Source organism: Eptatretus burgeri, chromosome 13 (assembly GCF_056783735.1).
Source record: "Eptatretus burgeri isolate ZD-2024b chromosome 13, Ebu_testis_v1, whole genome shotgun sequence".
NCBI classification, from domain to species: domain Eukaryota; kingdom Metazoa; phylum Chordata; class Myxini; order Myxiniformes; family Myxinidae; genus Eptatretus; species Eptatretus burgeri.
This window is the reverse complement of record NC_140973.1, coordinates 72065525-72074333: the sequence shown is the minus strand read 5'-3', so window position 1 is coordinate 72074333 and position 8809 is coordinate 72065525. Positions and strand designations below refer to the sequence as shown.

General features: G+C 43.7%; 1 protein-coding gene across 1 annotated transcript in view; it reads right to left on the bottom strand.

The window, feature by feature from the left end:
- Nucleotides 1-8809, bottom strand: part of LOC147014748 (metabotropic glutamate receptor 6-like) — an 817753-nt gene that overhangs the window by 459103 nt on the left and 349841 nt on the right. The gene's annotated exons all lie outside the window — the stretch shown is intronic.

Below are 8809 nucleotides of genomic sequence, written 5' to 3'. Positions count from 1 at the left end.
CTGGAATCTCAAGGACCGTTTAGCTTTCTAAGATGTTCTTGCATCATAATAGTGGATATGTAATGAAGTTGTGCACCTGATATTTCATTTGTGTCCTTGACCTTCTTTTTCAGATTGTGACCGAATTAACAAAAATCATGCAAATCATGCAAGTTGATTTTTTTGATCATAATTTGAATAATTTTCCTCCAATTTTCATGATGTTGAGTTCTATGGATAGATTGGAGATGGGGACATATTTTCTTAATTTACACTCTATCCCTGCATGTTGAAGGTCAAGGTATTATGGCGTCAAAAAATAATATGGCCATTACCGAATTGTGGATGCTGGGGGAGTCTCACCCTTGTTGATTGCTTTGTGATCACAAATACATAGTTATTCCTCGTTGTAAGACTAATCAAAGAGATTCACCATTACTAGAATTTTTAAACAAATCCAATATGTAGCACAATCCAGGCTAAGCCATTGAAACCACAATATAACATCTCATGACTTTGCTAAACCCATGTTCGCTGTGGGTTTCAAATACACATTTTATTTCTACTTGTCAAATCATCGACAATTCATATAAATGCGATATATTTGTATCAAAAAAAAAACCTGCTGAACTTGATTTATGTTTCACAACGCAACAAAAACAATTTAGACTGCACACAATAAGTAGGCTGAATGGTTGTGCTGAGAATACTTTTGGACCATCTATATGTTATGGATAAAATATGGAGAGATTTATCCCCTATCCCCACCCCATCCCACCTCCCTCTGTTCCTCCTTTGATCCTCCATTGCTCTCCAGTTTATGCCTCTCCCCTTCACTCCTGCTCCCCCTACACTCCCTCTGCTTTATCATATCTCCTTCCAACGTCTTTCCCTTCTCCCTCCCCCCCCCATCCCTCTCACACTCTATAACACTCCTTTCTCTCACTCAAATCATCCTATCTTTTCTTCCTTTTCTCATCAACACATACAACCCACCTCACCCTCCTATTCCAAGTGCATAATAAATAGATGGCCCATCTGCATCGAATCATGAGCAGAGACAATGATTGGTCGAGAGAGTTTCAAGTCTGTGTAGCAACATGGTAGATAAACTGTATAAATTCATATTTCGCTCACACAATGGCCTGTTGGTCGAGATAGTCTATGCGTTGCTCTGTAAGTCATTGTGGCGAGCCTCCAAATTAACACAGAGAGCTCCCAAGTGACTCTTTCACAAAGAAAAACAAGAAGCCAAATGTTGGAGGCAGAAGAATAAACTTATTGGGAGAGCCAACTATCATCTTTTCGATAGATGGTTAAAATGTGCCCCCAAACAACTCGGCGAAAACATTGCACATCTTGGCAATTACTAACACGCAATGAGCTACATCTTTCCCCAGCATACTCCGACAGAATTGCCTTTTATACTGCGTCCGTCACACCACCGGCTTCAGGGCTACCGCTGCTTATGTATATGCAAACACAACTGCTCATAATCGCTACCATTCATCACACCATGAAGCCACATGCCCCTAGAAATGCCTACCCTATAATAATATACAGACAATTTCATTTTGAAGTGAATCCAGCTGTGCCTCAACGAACTGTAGTCATATCTCAGAGGTGTCTGCGGTTTAGTTGATCATTTAAGTGTCTACAATGCTACCTGAAGTCCAGGAAGACTATGAGTCATTAACAAAACAAGAATACTACCCAGACCAAATTCTTCTCCTAATGTACAAGGCCACTGCATTGATGCCATAAATGTGACTTCATAAACCGAATCCTTAAATATATCCTCGTTTAAACATCTGTACAATAAAATATCTTGTATATTATTTCCGAGTTTGTGGTTTCGTGTCGCGCTATCTTCGACTTTGTTCTGCGCTCGAGTAACGTGATATTCGGCTTACATTATCTCAAAGACCAAATGAGGTGCATGGTACAAAAAAGTAAATAAAATGGTTCTGAAACAGTGAAATCGTATTCCACTTACTGCATTAAAGTAAAATTACTACTGATACTCTGCATCAGTTCCTTTCTCAAACACACCCACCCCAACATGTCGCGCAGAGCGCGGGTTATGCTAGTAATATAATAAAATGCATTGAGTTCTCACATCTTAACAGAATTCACTCCATTGTAGTTATTTACAATTACATTCAGAGTATTCATTGGCACTCAGGTGTTTGCACTCACTGATATTACTCTCCTTTTTATTGACACGACGATTAAACGTGTTCATTATTTAGCAATAAATTGGCTCTTTATGCAATAGTTTCCTGGGATGGCAGACTGCAGGTCAAGCATTTAATTCATGAGGCACTCCAGCCCACACCCCCAAAATCACTAATTACGTATACAATCGGCTATGGTTTTCATGCTGCAGTTTTAGGGGGTGAACGTTGTTCTTAGGTTTTTGTAATTGTAGATTATAATGTCAGTGGGGTATTGGATTCTGTAGACAAATATCTAATGCCTACTTTGCATGGTTCGAGGGAAATTGAGAAATAGGCAACAGCAGGGGCGAGGGAAGAAATAGACAGGGACAGACAAACAAGAGATGCCGGCAACGATGAGGGGTAGGGGAGAATGCAAGGGGTGGACAAGATGGATACAGAAGCAAAATTTTGAGAGGTTAATGTTCAAAATCCAGGATTACTGCTCTCCTCCAATCATTTATTGCTCTGTTCTCCCACTTCGTGGAACCATCTTGCTCAGTCTGTTCATTTCCACTCCTCTATCGAGGGCTTCAAGTTGCTAAAACACCACCACAGATCATCCTCCATCTCAATTCATGATTTTTTTTCCTACTCTCATTTGACCATTCAAGGACCCACACATCTTACCCGCATGTGACCATCTTTCCTTCTATCTCTACTCTTTTCTTTTCCCATTCATTCATCCGCCTTGAAGAATGAATAACTAGTCTTGCTTGTGATGGCTAATGTTGATCTGGACAGTGGACAGTATATATATATATATATATATATATATATATATATATATATATATATTTATATATATATATATATATATATATATATATATATATATATATATATATATATTGTTACGTTTGAGGGGGGGGGGGGTATGCATTCAAAGGGTAATTAGGATGTTTAATTAGGTATGCCATGCTGTTCGAGTTTACCAGGATCTTGATGTAATAAGTAGCAATTCAGTGGTGATAAGTTGTCTAGTAAATGTCCATTTCTTCAAGGGGGAAATGATAATTGTCACGTAATTAGATAGGGATACGGGATAGGGTAAGTGTGTCTGCGTAAACCCCTTTTAGTATTCTCTGGAGGCTTGCCGTGACGTCACAGGACAGTGCTGCGGATGGCTCCGCCCCATGATCACGATTGGCGGAAGGCGACGGCACAGGGCCAATAAAACGGCTCGATTGGAAGTGACGAGTATGGGAGGATAAAAAGGTTCTGTTCGGGGTCGAAAAGGGAGAGGAAGAAGATCGGGACAGAAAGACCGTTTTTTGGGGTGGAGGTTGTTGTGCTGGGAGCGTGCTGTGTTGTTGCGCTGATTCGGCCCTGGTTTCATCGTGTCTTGTAGCCTTGCTGAGCCTCGTGCCTCACTTTGGTTGGCTCTGGGGTTCTGCTGGCTCGGAGTACGGGGTCGAACGGCGGGCGGACCTGCCTCCCTCTCCTGCTCGCAATTTGGCGCCAGAACTGGTTCCCTGGCGGCTGTGAGCGGACTTGGGCCAAGACCAGGAGGTCGACAGCACCACGGTGTCTCCTGCCCCCCTGACGAGAGCAAGGCCAGCTCGTCCGACGCCAATCCAGGGACTGTTGCGTCCACACCACGGTCCAGCCTGACCACCAGGAATAGCTACGTTTTGTGTGTGTGTACCTGGCGCCTTAGAGGGTTTGAGATTTGTATATTCATTGGAATTGTCTGTGTTTTCCCCACGCCCGATCCCACACCATCCCGTTGAATCGCCCCGGATCCCTCTTCTTGCCGAGTCTTGTTATTTCTGGTTAGAGGAATAAACGTTATCAACTCAGTGAAAAGCGACTCGTGCCACCTTCCTCGTCCCGTTTACGGTAGAGCGATTAGAACCGCCATCTTTGGGTTATAAATAAATAAACCGCCTCCATCGTTTCGGCTCATTATACGTTGGCGGGACTGTTCAAGTCCCGTGGACGTCACAATATGTTCCTCTGCTTCTTCAAAATGGCCCCCAACCCAGCACAAATTCCCGCATGTCTTCAATGTCCCCTATTTTCATCCCTCTCATGACGTCTATCTCTGTATATCTAAATTGTGGATCATGAGAGTTCCAGTTTTCAGAGGTTATCTACACACAACAATGAACACTCTTTCACATCCATCAACATTGTCAAAGATCTCCATGTCAGTCCCCTCCCCTTCATTATCTCCTCCATGCCCACGTCCCCCAAACCCCACCCATTCTCTGTCCCCCGACTCAGAATCCCTCCACCCCATGTTCCCCCTTTATGCTTCTCCCTCACCCCACCCCATCACTGCTTTCCCCCTCCCTCCCCTCTAGTATTTCCTCTCACCCCACCCCTCCTTAGCTTCCACCTCCCCCTGCTTCCTCCCAGATCCCCCTTCACCGTTCCCTCCGAACAGTGACGACAAAATTTACACCAATGTCTCAGCAAACATGGACCAACTTTTAAACACAGATCCCAACTCTCTCCTCATATGTGGTGATTTTGACTGCCACTATGCTAATAGGCTGGGTATTGGTACCTCTCTCACCAGCCGTGGCACTGCAGCAAAGGACCTTTATGACTCCATGATCGTGACTCCATCTGTAAAGTTTCCAACCCAGATTTTTTGCCAATGACACATCCTCTTTTCTGGTTTTGGTAATGACCAACTTCCCTGCTCAAGGCCCGGTCACACCTTGACGTTTTAGCCAACGTATGCCGATTTTTGAATTTTTTTTCTAAAACGCTGGCACACGTTGAATACGTTATGGGTAAGTTTTGATAACATTGAGAGCACGCTGAAAAACACTGCCATACGTCGTTGTACGTTGGCTTTAAACGTTGTACTTTTTGGTTGTCCTCAAATTTTTTCATGCTTGAAATTTACGACGTATGCCGGCGTATGACTCACACGTTCCGCTACGCTGGCCACAAGTTGTATGCACGGTCTGCGATCGTTGACAGACGTCAACACATGCTACTTGTAAGTTAATCATAAGTTGAGACACGCCGAGGTAATGTTTAGCGTACCCGAAACTTATTTCTAACCTATGATTAACGTGTTGTTGGCACGTTACGCGATCGTTGCCACACATCGACAGACGTTACTTTTAAGTTACTCATAGGCTGAAAGACGTCGGTATAATGGATCGTCCTTGCATCAGCGTCCACGGCCACGGCCAGGACACTTATTTGCAGCATTCTTCAAACTTTTCTTCGGCATGACGAGGATGTTCACACTTCGATGTCTAGCTTGGCTATGATTCCAATTGTCCATCGGCAGCGTCTATTTAAAATAGTCGAGTTTGAGCGTTTTAACACGTTCAGAAGAAACGCTTCAAATTTCAAAACCTCAGCGTCAAAAAACAAAGGCAAGTGACAGCAATTAAAATCGTTCATTGGAAACAATGAAAATAGCTGAGTGGTACCGTTTAAAAGTCGTTGAGTGTAAAAAAAATCCAATTGTTGAGCGCAAGCGTCTACTTTCAATAGTGGAGATGCAGCCATTTAAATCGTTGAGTTTATCATTAAAATCGTTAAATCGTTAAACGCAAGGACGATCCATCATAACCCACACCCTCCCCCTCACACTCACCTACTACTGCCAACATGAACAAACTACTACTAATACTAATACTGATACTGATACTGATACTGTTACTGCTGACATGGACATCGACTCAAAAAGGACTCGAAAACACTGTTGGGTTCCCCTTTTATGAACACCATTTTTATATACCAATTCCCAAAACCGCTGGGAACACGTCTTTATATGGCAGTTGTAAGCTAGAAACACGTTAATTTTTTTTTTGTCGACCGGAAGACGTCATTGGAATACGTCTACATACGTCGATGTGTGTTGGGACTACGTAAAGAATTGGTTCAAAGCACGTCAAACATAAGTTAGAAATAAGTTTCGCGTAAAAAAGACATTACCGCGACGTGTTTCGACTTATGAGTAGCTTATAAGTAGCCTTTGTGGACGTGTGTAAGCGTCCGCATATCGTGTGTAAAACTTATCCCCATCGCATGCGGAACGTGTGTCATACGCCGAGTACGTCGTAAAATTTTGAACATGTTTAAAATTTCTTGACGTACTCTACTTACTACGACGTATGATAGCGTACTTTAGCGTTGTACTCACGTATACCAAACTTACTCATACCGTATTTGACGTTCACCAACGTTTTAGACACATTTTTCTTAGGTCGGCATACGCTGGCAAGATCGCCAAGGTGTGACCGCAATGTTGACACTTCCATTTCTACGGCAGTTATGATTCGAATCGTTGTGCGTCAGCCTTTTAATAGGCTACGTCACGACATCGTCGGCGATGCGTGCAACGCGCTATGCCGAAGTTAGACTATCGTTGGGCATAGGTTGTGTAGGCCGACAACAGGTTCAGCATTCGTTGGTATAAGTTATCTATAACACAACGAAACGTTCTGTGTCCGTTACCAATGCGTTATACATAAGACCAAGTCGCTATGAATACGTCCGAATCTTTAAAAAAAAACATCAAAAGTTCAACGTAAGCCAGCGTTTTACATACATTTTAATACGTTGCCATCGCTGGCTAAAACGTCAAGGTGTGACCGGGCCTTAAGGCCTAAGTCACATTTGCTCTACGGCGAGGATACGGCGGCCGACGCCCTCTGAATTGACAGAAACGTGCGGCGGCCGCAGAGTTTCTGCGGTGGCCTCATGGTGTCCCTACGCCGTTTGGCTATCTCTTACAGGCCGTAGGGGTCGCCGTGGAATTATAACGCGGAGTTATAACTTTTTTTTCATTTCTACGTTCGCCGTAGCAATTCGACAAGCCGAAAAAAAAAACTGGTTAAAAAAAAAAATGAACCCACTCGTTACCGTCCGTCTGGCCGCACGTTCACCTTAGGGCTCCCCTGCGGTCGCCTTGCAGGCACCTTGAGGCTACCTGGCATCTGCCTTGAAAATTCTATGGCCGTCGCAGGGCCCCCTGAAGGTCACCATGCAACATCAAATCAAACACCATACGGCAACCCCACGTTTTCGGTCTCCACAATTTCTAAATACGCCGTGCAGCTCCCCGAAAAATAAAAACATATGTGACTGCTACATTATGTGACCGTGGAAATACTGCGGCCGCCGTATAATTGCTAGTGGCCGTAGATTTTGGAGACCCCACGGCCGCCGTGGCAAATGTGACTTAGGCCTAATGCCTCCTATTCTTCCTCTGCTCCAGTTGGTTCATCTGATCATATGCTTGCGAGAGTCAACATATCTCTGGCTATCTCTTCAGAGATCTGTCTCAGGACAAACATGTCTGGCAGTTCACTCAGGATGATTGCAAGACGCCATCTCACTTCAGAACCGGTCTCCTATATCTACTGGCCGTGATATTAACTCAGCTTTGTAATTATTCTAGTGAAACCTGCTCCCCCTCTCTCCCTCCCTAATGCACAACTTCACCGCATCTCATCTTGAGTTATCATACTCATCCTCGCACCCATGGCGCAATGAATTTGGTCCTGAGGCAGTTGCCTTCAAACAACTTGCCTTCTCTTCTTGGAAGGCAAATCTAACCATATTGAATGCGTGTTCATCATAGCTATGAATCACTGGGTATATTGCAATGCTTAAAAACGCCCGAAGACATCAGTGTCATTGCTTTAGTTCATTTCCACATATGCGATCACCACGAGTATCTCTTAAATTAAGGAGAATTACAAAAGTTAAGCTCCAGAATTGAACTTACAAGCAGTTCTGACTCCTAGAAAAGTGTTCATTTGTCCAATTTTGACATACTTGACATTTTGGGCATCTCCGGAAGGTGCACATTGAATAAGACGGTTCAGTGATTGCCCATTGTGTGCCAAGGGAGCCATTTCTTATCAAACATTTCGTTGGAGTGCTTAATCCAATGCTCTACAATATTTGCACTGTCACTAAATACTGTGTATAGATCGACTTGAACAAAGTTAAGGACTACTCGCCTGCGTTGGCCACATGTTGTTCTGTGGTGCAACAGGGGGTGGCTGCCTCGCTGAAAATGTGAAATTTTATTTTCCACGATAGTTCCCATTTTTGATGATGTTACATGACCCGTCACTTCGGCAGAGATAAATACAAATAAAAATTTAACATTTCGCTCTTAAAAGTTCCTTCAAACGTTTCGTGCATTGCGTGGTGAAGCCACTTAGCACGTTCTTCAACATTCAATTGTGATACCATAGTTCTACGCTGGAGGTAGGAAGGCAAAATTAATAAAATTATCACAATGAGAAAAAAAATCTTTTCAGTACTGAAGTTAGGAATCGCCACATCACGGCAGGAAAGCTGAGAGGTACACTTGCTCATTCTGTGGAGCCTGCATTTGAATCCCAACCCAGCTCTAAACTGTCCTCCCGGTGTTTCACAGGCCGGGTTATTCATCACTGTGCGTATCAACTGTCAGATGGATGAAAAACTGGGCATCACATCTGCCAGAATCCCTCACCCCTCTCTCCAGCCCCTATCCCTCTTTCCGACTGATCGACCGACTATATCTCTCTCTCTCTCTCTCTCTCTCTCTCTCTCTCTCTCTCTCTCTCTCTCTCTCTCTCTCTCTCTCTCTCTCTCTCTCTCTCTCTCTCTCTCTCTCTCTCTCTCTCTCTCTC